Genomic DNA, 14,437 nt, shown 5'->3' with positions numbered 1-14,437 from the left:
CCAACGGCATATCAGATTTTCACCGTATCGAAATTAAAGTCAACGAACTGATAAGAGGGGGTTTCGGATTTGCTGACACTTTTGATGACGGGGGGGGGGGGGTGTTGAAGGTGGCTTATGTCATCAACCACCCCTTTTTGAAGATATGAAATATTCTAAGCTGCTGACGGGGGGGGGGGGGGGGGAAGGGGGAATTTTTGTCATTGCGTATGCAATGACAAAACTGTTTTTGTATTCCTTGTAGCATTTGCCGCGAATTCACAATGGCACTAACAATTTTAAAAGGGAATTAAAATTAATTTAATACTCTAGAATACTTTAAAAAATTCATTTTTAAAAATATTGTTGGTGCTGCTACCTACTTTCAAAATCAGAATTGCCTTATGTGGTGATGACGAGAAGCTCAGGCATAAAAAATTAAATTCTTCATTCAGCTACGCTCCTTATAAATAAAGCTTATAAACTGACCTGAAAGATCAAAATTCCAGTTCAATAATTTCTTCAAGATCCAAGGAGACATCCAAAACAAAGGTCCTCCACACAAGCAGACGACAGGTAAGATCGTAAAAAGTGAATTTTTCCACACTGCACTTATAGCAATGTGCTGCCATCTAATGTCAAATTTAAAAGTGACTCATGTGGTGATGATGAAGTTCAAAGGAAAAAAAACTATATTCTTTATTCCGCTCAGTTCCTTATAAACAGAGCTCGTGAACTGAACTGGAAATTTAAACTATAAGTTCGGCTATTTTATTTGAGCATAAGGAGACGTCCAAAACAAAGAGCCTCTTAATGAGCAGACGACAGACAAGAAGTCGATTCCCTACGAGTTAAGCCCACAAACAGAACTGGAAGTTCGAACTACCAGTTCAGTAATTTTTTCAGGACCCAAGGAGACGCCCAAAACAAGTAACCTGGAGAGAAGCAGACGACAGAGATTATATATTACAGGAGGGTGCATCCAGCCACCGCGACTGCAGCGACATCAAATGCAGGGAAATCACGTGACTCGGTCAAAACAAACTTCCCGCCTGGCATTTTTTCCATAGAAATGCACAGTTCGGTCTCTAAATATTGGGTTTTAAAGATTTAAAAAAAGGATAGACAACTCATCTAAAGGTGAAAAAAGATTAAATTATTTTCATTAATACTAGAATCATTCCTTTCATTAATGTGGAATAATTTGTTTCATCATTTCTTGAATTTTCCTTCATCAATTATGGAATTTTCCACCATTATTTTTTGAATATTCTTTCATTATTTCTTGAATATTCTTTCATTATTTCTTGAATATTCTTTCATTATTTCTTGAATATTCTTTCATTATTTCTTGAATATTCTTTCATTATTTCTTGAATATTCTTTCATTATTTCTTGAATATTCTTTCATTTTTCATCCTTTATTAATTATTTTATTTCTTTCATTACTTCTGAAATAATTGCTTTCATCAATTCTGGATTTGTTTCTTTCATTAATGCTGAAGTTATTTCTTTCATTAATGCTGAAGTTATTTCTTTCATTAATGCTGAAGTTATTTCTTTTATTAATGCTGGAATTATTTCTGTCATTCATTCTGAAATTATATCTCATTAATTCTGGAATTATCTCTTTCATTAATTCTGGAATTATCTCTTTCATTAATTCTGGAATTATCTCTTTCATTAATTCTGGAATTATCTCTTTCATTAATTCTGGAATTATCGCCTTCATTAATTCTGGAATTATCTCTTTTTCATTAATTTTGGAATTATCTCTTTCCTTCATTCTGGAATTACCTTTCATTAATTTTATTATTATCTCTTTCATTAATTTTATTATTATCTCTTTCATTAATTTTATTATTATCTCTTTCATTAATTTTATTATTATCTCTTTCATTAATTTTATTACTATATCTTTCATTAATTCTTTCACTAATTTTGGAATTATCACTTTTATCAATGCTATAATTATCTCTCACATTAATTCTAGAATATTTTCTTGCATTAATGCTGAAATTATCTTTCTTTAATGCTGAAATTATAACTTTCATTAATTTTGTAATTATCCCGTCCATGCTGAAATTATTTTTTCATTTATTGTTTTAAACTCCTATTTATGCCATAATAAAATAACGAGGGATAGTGTTTGTTTTCGCCGAGTCACGTGATGTTCCGACGAAAGATGTTGGGGGACACAGTTCTCAGCACTGCCAAGGCGGAGACCGCTGACGTCATACTCTCTCCGGAGGCTCGATTTATATACTGTTGGGGCTGCCATTTAATCTCAAAATTTCAGGCAACTCATGCGATGAAGAAAGAGAGTTCTTTTTGTAATTTTTTTGGCATGAAATTTTTTTATGAGACGAAAATTTTGGTAACAAAAATTGTACATTTGCAAGAATCTATTTTATGTAGAAAAAATAATTATTTCTTTCCACAAAAACATTCGGACAATATGGATGAGCGAACAAATAAGTGAAAATACGGATTACGTGGTCTTTGGTCTTCAGATAGGGTTACCAGATTCAATTTATGAATTTTTCGAGAATTTTTCAGGTAGGGCCTCCAAAAAATCGTTTGGCTCGGGGGCCTATGATGCTATTACGACGACCCTGCCTGTCAGCCCCACTTTTTGTGGGGGTCATGGAATTCTAGCACCTGATTCCTTTACTTCTATTAATTTACATTAATGAAACAAAAACATCAATAAAAAATTCGAAAAATGATCAAATTTATCGAATTGCAACGTATATTTGATGAAGAGATGATGACAAAACTTTACGTCTGTTCAATATGGTTCGAGCTACGATGAAGTGTCAGCAGGTGGACCACGCGCCAATTATTGTTAATAATTTATGAATTTTGTAAAATTAATTTAAATGTCATTCTCTCTCAATGGATCGTGTTTGATTACGATCCAGACAATCAACGCGTTCCTGAAATAATGAAAAAAAATGAGTGTGATAGAATTCGTTCTTTTCATGAAAACAAAATTTCAAGATTTATGATCGTAACTCGAAAAGTTTGTAAGTCGGGGAGCAACTACATAAAAAAATTTTAGAGAGAGCCGCAATTTTTTTTGTTTTTTTGCATTGGGCCGTGAAATTCTCCTAAGCCCGGACTGGTCTCCGATTTTTTAATTTGAATATCTCAGGGAATAATGGAGTTAAAAACATGTAATTTGTTTGTTGGGCTCAGAAGAGAAAGAGCAACAACTGTCTAATTGGAAGTTAGAGGACGGGGGAAGGGGAAGGATCGTATAAAAATTTCATTTTTTATTTTGTGTACACTGTATTTTCATCCTCAAAACTCGTACAGGGTAATTTCTGGTCACATTTTTAGAATTTTTAAAATTAGAACCATAGCACTACGACGAACGGTTGATGAGATAAAGACTGTAACAACACTCCAAGGAGAAACCTTTGAATCTTAGAATGGCCATAATATTACCAATAGGCAGGGCCGCAAGTAGTTGGGGGGAGCAGGCGAATCTGGTGCCCCCGGCGCATTAAAAATGGGGCGCAGATTTAACCATTTAACCTATCCTTCAGCATTACGGGGGGGGGGGGGTGCCTAAATGAGTGGTTGCCCCGGCTAACTAAGTATCCAGTTGTGGCCCTGCCAGTAGGTATATTATTTCTGACGATTCACCGTTATATATATTGGGTATTTTTTATTTTTAGATACATTCTCAAAGTTCGTAATTTACACCTGGTAGCATTTCTTTTACTTCTATAGATCAAACTACACAGTTGATCCACTAATGGCACACAAAAATCATGCCCTCATTCTGTAGAACTTGGTTTGCTGCGTGGGGCCCATCTGGTCACTTCTGGCAACCAAGTGACAATTAGATCTGGTTCCGATTTTCAAGAGTAAATATGCAAATAGGTAGGTAGGAATTTTTAGCAAGGTTGTAGTGCCTCTCTCAGAAAAATCGCTTTGTATGTGGGCGTGTGATAATGTTAAGAGACAGCCCTGGGCGTACTTTATGAAAATTGTGAAAAGCTAATCAAAAAACTCAGCAAAATAATGTGGTCTAGTTTTATGACATGAATGTCGCTCTCCACTTGTTAATACAAGATATACGGAAGACTGGATGTTGTGAAGATATTTATTATTTCAGATGTTTATTTTTTAAGGAAGGAAAAAACTCATCTCTGCCTCTACCGGGAGTCGAACCCGGGTCCCTCGATTGCCGGACGAGTGCTCTGACCACTAAGCTACAGAGGAGATAGAGATTTTCCTTCGCTAGAGCGTATATATGCCGAACGGAACCGTGCAATGGACGGTGAACCGATCAGCTAATAGCTCATGGACGACGAGCCACCAGATGGCTATATATATGACATGAATGTCGCTCTCCACTTGTTAATACAAGATATACGGAAGACTGGATGTTGTGAAGATATTTATTATTTCAGATGTTTATTTTTTAAGGAAGGAAAAAACTCATCTCTGCCTCTACCGGGAGTCGAACCCGGGTCCCTCGATTGCCGGACGAGTGCTCTGACCACTAAGCTACAGAGGAGATAGAGATTTTCCTTCGCTAGAGCGTATATATGCCGAACGGAACCGTGCAATGGACGGTGAACCGATCAGCTAATAGCTCATGGACGACGAGCCACCAGATGGCTATATATATGACATGAATGTCGCTCTCCACTTGTTAATACAAGATATACGGAAGACTGGATGTTGTGAAGATATTTATTATTTCAGATGTTTATTTTTTAAGGAAGGAAAAAACTCATCTCTGCCTCTACCGGGAGTCGTGGAGAGCGACATTCATGTCATATATATAGCCATCTGGTGGCTCGTCGTCCATGAGCTATTAGCTGATCGGTTCACCGTCCATTGCACGGTTCCGTTCGGCATATATACGCTCTAGCGAAGGAAAATCTCTATCTCCTCTGTAGCTTAGTGGTCAGAGCACTCGTCCGGCAATCGAGGGACCCGGGTTCGACTCCCGGTAGAGGCAGAGATGAGTTTTTTCCTTCCTTAAAAAATAAACATCTGAAATAATAAATATCTTCACAACATCCAGTCTTCCGTATATCTTGTATTAACAAGTGGAGAGCGACATTCATGTCATATATATAGCCATCTGGTGGCTCGTCGTCCATGAGCTATTAGCTGATCGGTTCACCGTCCATTGCACGGTTCCGTTCGGCATATATACGCTCTAGCGAAGGAAAATCTCTATCTCCTCTGTAGCTTAGTGGTCAGAGCACTCGTCCGGCAATCGAGGGACCCGGGTTCGACTCCCGGTAGAGGCAGAGATGAGTTTTTTCCTTCCTTAAAAAATAAACATCTGAAATAATAAATATCTTCACAACATCCAGTCTTCCGTATATCTTGTATTAACAAGTGGAGAGCGACATTCATGTCATATATATAGCCATCTGGTGGCTCGTCGTCCATGAGCTATTAGCTGATCGGTTCACCGTCCATTGCACGGTTCCGTTCGGCATATATACGCTCTAGCGAAGGAAAATCTCTATCTCCTCTGTAGCTTAGTGGTCAGAGCACTCGTCCGGCAATCGAGGGACCCGGGTTCGACTCCCGGTAGAGGCAGAGATGAGTTTTTTCCTTCCTTAAAAAATAAACATCTGAAATAATAAATATCTTCACAACATCCAGTCTTCCGTATATCTTGGTCTAGTTTTATTAGCTTCTCATCTTTCGTGCCATTCTTGTGATAATGATCTTCAACTATTACAATCAAGTGTTCTTAAAATTTCAAGCCGGGTTTTCCTAGGAATAGGTTTGTTGCGCAGCGTGAACCGAATTAGACTATTTCGCGCCGACAGAAACGTGTTACATAATCACGCCACGCGTTTGTGTTTTCCTAGCGAGACGCATCAGATCAGGGCGGCTATATAAAGTATATGGCTTTGGCATCAGCTACTCTGTCGTCTGCATGCTCCGGTTTGAAGGGAAGGGAAAGAAAACGCAGAAGAGTGAAGAGAATATCGGCAAAACCGCGACGCACGACGCATTTGACTCCTCCAGAAGCAGTCGGCCAATCACGCCGGACGTAAAGCGCTGTCGTCAGGCGTATTGCGCTCTGTAGGAAAACAGTCATGCTGCTTTTCTTACTGGTGAGTGGACGGCGTGTCGCGCTGGGTGAATTACGTTGAGCGTGGCACAGGAAACCTGCTCCTAGGAAAACCCGGCTTTAGGATCTCCTATCGGATGATCGATGTTGAAAAAAAAATCGCGCATTAAAAAAATGCCATATATCTTTTTGTGATGCCCCTTTTGTACTGATGCCCTAAGCACGTGCTTATTTTGCTTAATGGTTAATCCGGCCCTGTGACTGCGTACGTGATTTCTCTGGAATGAATGTTTCAAACAAATATTTAAATATTTTTCACACGTATTTTAGTTCATTTTTTTAAGTTTATAGTAGGGCTACAACATGAACCTATATCCTTGACACATGTATTATTGTTGAAAACGATGTGAAAGGTTGAACTTTTCAATTGTGATTCATTTCTGTGTGGCTACTCTTAACTACTTTTATCCGCATGAAGAGAATAAAATTAATAAAACTGCTTGCTACCACTTTCTGCGATTTTTATCACTAGAAGAAGGCGTATTTTGGAAGCTAAAACTGACATTTTCTCAACGAAACCATAATCATTTACACAAAAATAAACTAATTTGAAATAATATAAATTTCATCCATGGTGAATTTTCCTACATGTGTAAGCGTAAGAGGGTTCACATACTAGGGGATTTCAATTACCCAGGTATTGATTGGGAGAACCTTTCATCTGGAAATCAGTATGAAAGAGACTTTCTTAAGTTGGTGCTCGAAAAGTTTTTGTATCAGCATGTATCAGAAGCCACTAGGGGTACTGCTATTTTGGATTTAGTTCTTACTAGTTCTGAGGATCTTGTTGAACATGTTTCGGTGGGGGACGAGTTTTCCTCCAATGATCATCGTATCGTCAGATTTCACTGTAACTTTTCCTCGGGTAAGGTCGATAACAAAAGACTGGTTCCTTGTTTTCGAAGAACTAACTTTGGTGTTTTGAGAGGAAGGTTAGCGGAAGTTTTCAAAGACCGGTTGGAATCAGTAGGGGTGGTAAGTAAATGGGAAGAATTTAGTACGAAGCTCTCCTCTGTTGTGCACGACGTCATACCCTTTGTTCGAAAAAAGCGTATTTGTACATCGCACCCTCTATGGTTCACGGATAGCGTACGTAACCTTTATCTTGAAAAGGAAAGAGCATTCAGAGAGTATAAAAGTGGACGAGGTGGCCTATCATAGTTTACTGATAAAAGAAGAGTGTTGAAGAGAGTGATAAGGGATAGTAAAAAGAAAGTTGAATCTAGGTTGGCAGATAACATTATCTTTGACTTAAAATCATTTTTTCGATGCGTCAGTAATGGATGTAAGGGGACGGTGGGCCCCCTCTCGATAGGAGGGTCTAGGTTAGAGAGCAATGTAGGCATGTGTAGTGCTTTCAATGACTGTTTCGCGTCGGTTTTTAATGGAGATAATGATATTCGATATACGGGTAATTCGATACATGGGGTAATAAAACCCTCAACGATATTCAAGTAGAAGATGTAGAGGTCCTAACTCTTCTAAGAAATGTATGTGCAAGAAAAGCACCAGTATCAGATGATATCAATCCCAGGGTCCTCAGGGAATGTGCTAACGAATTGTTGGGGCCAGTCGCACAGATATACAGGAGTAGTGCTGCTGAGGGTATCGTCCCAAGGGATTGGAAACTTGCTAATGTTGTCCCGATATTTAAGAAGGGTAGTAGAAAAACGGTGTCCAATTATCGTCCAGTAACTTTGACGCGCTCCATCTCGAAAATTTTGGAAATTATCATCAAAAGGCAGTTTGTGAAGTGGATAGACGAGAATGATGTATTGTCAAATAATCAGCATGGGTTCAGGAAGGGGAAGTCATGTGTAACTAACCTCCTTTGCTTCTATGATCACGTGACTAAGGCTTTGGGTAAGAGCAAAAATGTAGATGTTATTTACCTTGATTTCCAGAAGGAATTCTCATTGACGAGCGGCTTAGGTTTTCTGAACATTGTTCAGCGGTGGTGAAAAAAGCGAATAGAATGCTCGGTTTCATTTTCAAAAAGGTCTCTTCGCGTTCTCCTAGTCATTCTTCCGCTTTTTCGAGGCTTAGTTCGTCATGGACTGGAGTATGCTATAAGGTTTTGGAGACCATACGTACAGAGGGACATAGACTTGGTTGAAGGGGTGCAGAGAAGAGCTACGCGTGTCCTTATTGGCACATGGGGCTTGAGTTATGAAGAGAGACTTCATTTTTTGAATATGTTTACATTGGATGAACGCAGGTGTCGAGGAGATATGATCGAAGTGTTCAAAATTTTCAATGGGATGGATAGGATGGACCATGAACTTTTAGTACACCGCCAATCAATTGCTTTTACAAGGGGACACCAGTATCGATTGGTGAGGGACAATGCAAGGTTATGGTGTCGCAGGGAATTTTTCTCTAATAGGGTTGTTAATAAATGGAATAGCTTATCCCCGGAGGTAGTAAATTGTAACACAATTGACACGTTTAAAAAGAAATACGACAAACATGTTGGGGTAAATCGAGAAGCTCTATCCATTCTTAGATTAAGACAACCATAATATTCTTTATGGGCATTGTATAGTATTCTATCATGCATATATATATTGTTTATAATTTTTGTTAATTGCATTTTTGATTAGGTTGCTGTATTTTTTAAATATATGACATCCAAATTTTTATGGGCATCTTTTTATCAGCCACCTCGTTGGGCATTTTGCCTGTTGTGGCGTTGTATTTGTATTTACAGTAACTTGATGACATTGTGTCGTCTTCAAGCGCAGAATTTACATTGACTGAAAATAATTTATTCTAATTTTTTTACTGTATTCTATTACGTTTATTTTGCTCTTTCGTTATTTTCATAAATTAAAAATTAATCAAATTAAATTCAAACATATTTATATACTTCAGACAATTTTTGAATAACTATCTTCTAATGAAAAAACGGGGGGGGGGGTGGTAGAAAATTATTCATGTTCGCAAGAGGGGGGGCCATAGGAATAAGAAATGGTTGAAAGGGGGCCATGGACAAAAAAAGGTTGAGAACCACTGCTCTAGTGCACGGCAAAGTCCTTTTTACTTTTTCCTTGCCTAGCTCCGGAGATTTTCGTGCTACAGGTGCCATTCCAATGCTATTTAGTGTTTTTTAGTATGGAGATTGCATTCCAATACAAAAAACTTGGTGTTGCCATTTGATATTTTCGAAATTTTCTCACTGTAACCGTAACTGTTAGAGTGACACTGTTGTTTTCCATATCATTCTTGAGCGCATACCTCAAAATACCTTATGCCAAAATTTCATTCAGTTTCTGTGAATGGTATGATAGTTAGGGGCCCATATGTCGGGATAGTTTTTTTATAATCACCCAGTATTGTTATAGGACTCACTGGTGGCTCGAGACAAAATGATGCGAGCCATCATTCCAGCATTCCTCCGATGTATACGTTGCACCAATGAAACGACTATGAAAATTTGCAGCCATATTTATAGCTAAACGAAATTCATAAAAAAATTATGAAAAGATAGAATACATAAACAAAAATCATAAAAAAATTTTCTATGAATCATTTTGTCTAATAAATCCATAGTTCACATTTTACTGGCAAAACGTTTCTTTCTGAATTTTTATACAATTTTTTCCCCTTTATCATCAATTTGGTACCCCTCCTTTAGCGACACCCCTTACAGCCACACTAGTCGCACAATTCTATAGACACCCCATTACAGCCACATACTCGATTCTGATACGGTGTGTTCCAACACATGTTCTGATATGTACCAATTTGCTAGAAATTCTCCATTATTTATTTTATTCTCCAAATATTTATTTCTAATAACATTGCCTATATCAGTATTTTTGATAAAAGAAAAGAATTTAAATTTAAAATCAATTTTCTGTCTAATTTCAATTCTAATATTAGTATTAGAATTTTGAAAAATATATTTTTTGGACAACTTTCAAGAATTCAAACAACCTGTAATAATGAAAGGGATTTTTTAGAAGCATATTCTGAATTTTTAAATATCTTGAGTGGCAACGGTTTTCCATCTACTTTTATGGGTTTCAAATTTCACCCACGTTTTCCTAATTGCTAATTCAGGCGGCATGTTTTAAAATGTCTAACTCTTGGTATGTTTTCTTCACTCTTCAGTTTTCCTCATTTTTCAATTTTTAGCACACTCTGTGTGTATATATTTTTTTATATTGTGCTACTCATTTGATTTGCATATTTTTTGGTTATAATTGTGTATTCTCATATTTGCCTTTTGAATTCCAAAGCTTGTTTATCGCAAAAATTTCATGGGAACTGATGATAATTTTATGCCTATTAGACTTACCATCATTAGAAACATTTTTGCAGTTTGGAGCAATGTGGGGGGTTCCCCTTTGAGAACAACCAACCTTCACCTATTTTTCAATTACTTCTCATTATTTCACTTTTTCATAATATCTAATTTATATATATATATATTAATTTGTAACATTTCATACACATGTATGAAATGGCTCGTACACAGTTGAGTCACATTAACTAACCACAGACTTATATCCAGAGTTTTATGTAGTTCAGGATTGTCTGGAAGCAACATAATATGATGCTGGAATGTTGTTACGCTTATCTCTCTAAGTCCTAGCAGACTGCAGTTCCCATTAGCCCTTGGAAAGGGTGTGCTGGAATATCTATAGAGAAATGGTCATTACCAAGTTTGCCTGGATGTGCTCATTGGTTCAAGTCTGAAAATCTGGAGACAAGAAAACTAAAGGTTGCTACGTGACACATTACTTTTATGTGGTGTATTCTGATTCATGATGGAAATTCTGCGATGTCAGAATGACATTCCCACATATTTATTAGCTACTTACCCCCAACCCAGCAAATGTGATTCTCTATACGGGGGTTCCCCGGAGGGAGTATTTATTTTCTCAATTTAAGAAAAAAATTACATATGTTAACATATACAGTCAAACCTCGTTAATGAGTCACTCTTGGGAGAGCAAAAATATGACTTAGTAAGCGGAGTGACTCGTTAAACGGATTAAGCCATAGCTGTGTCAATTCCTGCCTGAGGACACTTGGGACTTCCAAAAAGTGACCCGGTAAGCGGAGTGACGTGTTAACCGGGTGACGCACTGACGAGGTTTGACTGTATATACATTCTATCCCCCGGGAGCACCATTGGCCCCGAGGTTAACAATTCACCTTACAAAACAATTTAAATTGCATTACAATTAAAACAACAGAACAAAAGATTACTATTACAGCTTACATTATACCTTGGGCAGCACCATTAACATCACGCGAGCAGGAATTTGATGCTCCCCAGTTTATTACATCAAGATGTCATTATTGCTTCAATAAATATACATTAATATACATGCGTTTTATTAATCTCCCAAATGTTGAATATGTGATCTATTCATATTATGTAACATCGACTGGAACATACTGACGCACACAAACCAGTTCAAAATAATATTAATTTATTTAAGTAATATGACATGAATAAATAAAATTCCTATAATGACATGAATAAATAAAATTCCTATAATGGCATGAATATATTCAAAAATTAAAATGAAAATGAACAAAATTTTAACATGTTATTTGTCCCACATATTTATATCCAATGGCATTGCAGCCGGAGGTGCTGTGGATGCTTCAGCACTTACTGAAATTTGTAGAACGGATCTCAGTACCCCCAACATTGATTCAGAAGTCAAAACTTTCTACATAAAACTCAAAACAAGTACCAGCAGGTGCAAAACACTACCACCGCTGTTTATATCAAAATGATTATTATAGTTTGCATTTATATCTACATAATTTTTTCTCACATTTCAATATCAGTTGGCATGTTGTATGACCACTCTTGAAGATTTTGCACGCCTCAGGAGAAACATCTAAACTGTTTTAACACTACAATGTTCAATGCTAATCACAGTCGAGCCATTTGTTATGTTATAGTGCACTTTGATATGACACCAGTAATCGAATATTTCTCAAACGTCCCAATGTCAGACATACCATGATGCTTGACTGAAAAGCCGACAGTTGTCTTATTTAAAATCTGATAAATAGCTTGTTTAACCTGTGACTCTAACGATTGATACATTTTCAGTATGCTTACATTTTGTCAAATATTCACTCTGAGCATGCTCACTACTCTTACATCATTTCATTAGCTAAACTAGAGCTCCTTGAGATACCAGGCTCACTCATAAGTCATCTTTTAGCAAAAGTGTGACATCAGTATTATCATTATAGCTAATTGCTGTTCCTCTATCCTGTTTTTTTCTTCTCCCAAAAAATCACTTAAAGCGGCAAGCCTGCTTTTGCCTATAAAGAGTCCGGTCTCCCTTTATAGACATCTTACGTATGCCAGGCTGGCCAAATCACCAAAAATTTACACGCCTGGTGGGGCATGTAATTTAAAATATAGATGCCCAGAAAATGTTGTCACTGGATTTACTTATTTAAAAAAAAAATTGAAAACAAATTAATTAATTTACATACAAAATATCGTGATATACATATATTTTTAAATCAAAATTTTGGAAGAAATATAAAAAATTCAAAAGGAATGTGGTCAGTAATGGTGAAAATGTAAAATTGGTCCCGATTAACGGTGAGTGACAGGTCATGCGACTGAGAAACCGGGACAAATCAATACTGCATTAAATTTTTTTTTTTTTTTTGAGAGAGTAAAGGTTTATTTGTATGAATAAACTACATACAACAACATGAAAAAAAAACCACATGAACTACACACAACACAGAAACAAACTTCATGTCAAGTTCACAATACATGCACGTACATCTACCATTTCATTAGAAGCAGTGTTATCCGAAAAAATAATTTTAAGGGGTAATTTTGTGAAAAGAGGGGTATTTTTTTTAATGAAAAACAGAGAAGTAACTCCATTTGAAAAAAAAAAAAAACCCTAAAATTTGAAGAAATATTTTCACTCCTCAACAAAATTTGGAGTAGTAAAATTGAATTTTATGCGTGAATCACGCATCTAGATTGGTATTGGCGAACACGCACCGAGATACTCGCAAGGGAATCAAAAATTTCATTAGTACATGAAATGCGTCCACTAACTTTGTTTTCATGCAGATGGGGGGTATTGTCTTTTATTTCACCTGCACAGATCTGGTAGTTTCTCTACGCACAGAATTTCGATATCTGTGCGAAATGGAAAAAATACCATGCAACCTTTTGCAATATGAAGGATTTTATTCTGCGCAGCAAAAAAGACTGTGTACATGTAAGCATTCTCAGCAGTGTTTGCATCTAGATACGTGATTCACGCATCAAAATTCATTTTTACTCCTTCAAATACCGTATATACTCGTGTGTAAGCCGAGTTTTTTTGTGGAAAAATTCGTTCTTCAAGTGGGGGGGGGGGGCGTCGGCTTATACTCGGGTCAGTTTTTGATGAGAAAATATCGACCCCGCACAATCAGTCATTTTTATAGCAGTGTTCGAGAAACCGGCATTATTGGTATGGGATATGTTCAAACCCCCGAAAATGTCAAAGACGAGGCAAAGAAATCGAAAACATCATTGACAGGTGAGCTAACGAAGATTGTAAAGCCTTATGTAAGCATCAACAAGCCTTTCAAAGACTATTTGAGTAATTTGTGAATCGAATGGATGAGTTCCGATGATAAAGAAACTACAAAAAGTGGGGCCTTGAAGAAACCTGACATTGGCCTAGTGTGCCAATGGGTACATGAGGCGTGGAATTCTGTTTCCTCCGAAATTTCATCCGATCCTTCAAAAAGTGTTGCATCAGCAATGCGATGGACGGAACTGAAGATGATATCCTCTTTGAAAGTGACAATGGCGATGACAGCGTACCCATCATAGGGGCGATGTCGCACTTTCTATGATGATCTGATGGATCACGATGAGCTTGGAGACTCAGAAGAAACGGTTTGAATCGTTTTCTGTTGTAAATTTCCGTAAGCTATTCATTTTGCATGGGAATATAAGAATTTTTTTTCTCTGAAATGCACGGATTTTTTGGGGTCGGCTTATACACGGGTTTTCAATTTATTGTGGTTTCGGTGGTCCTGAAGTAGGGGGGTCGGCTTATACACGAGTATATACGGTAGTTATTTTTCTCTATTTTTCATTAAAAAAATACAATATAATTTCATAAATAAAAAAAATTACTCCTTTTTTTACAAAATGACTCCTTAAAATTTTGCGGAGAAGATTGAAATTACTCTTCAACATTATTTTTTAGATAACACCGATTTTCAGTTATTCTCAGACTCTAAGCGTCCATGTTTTGTAAAAAACTTATTCACCAAGAAAAAATTGTGCCTTTCTTATTTAGTTGCTTTTCCCCATAACCA

This window comes from Pholcus phalangioides, unplaced genomic scaffold (genome assembly GCF_987345545.1).
Source record: "Pholcus phalangioides strain wild (caught in Gottingen) unplaced genomic scaffold, Ppha-v1.0 ptg000024l_1, whole genome shotgun sequence".
In the NCBI taxonomy this organism is placed as follows: domain Eukaryota; kingdom Metazoa; phylum Arthropoda; class Arachnida; order Araneae; family Pholcidae; genus Pholcus; species Pholcus phalangioides.
This window is presented reverse-complemented; position numbering follows the sequence as displayed.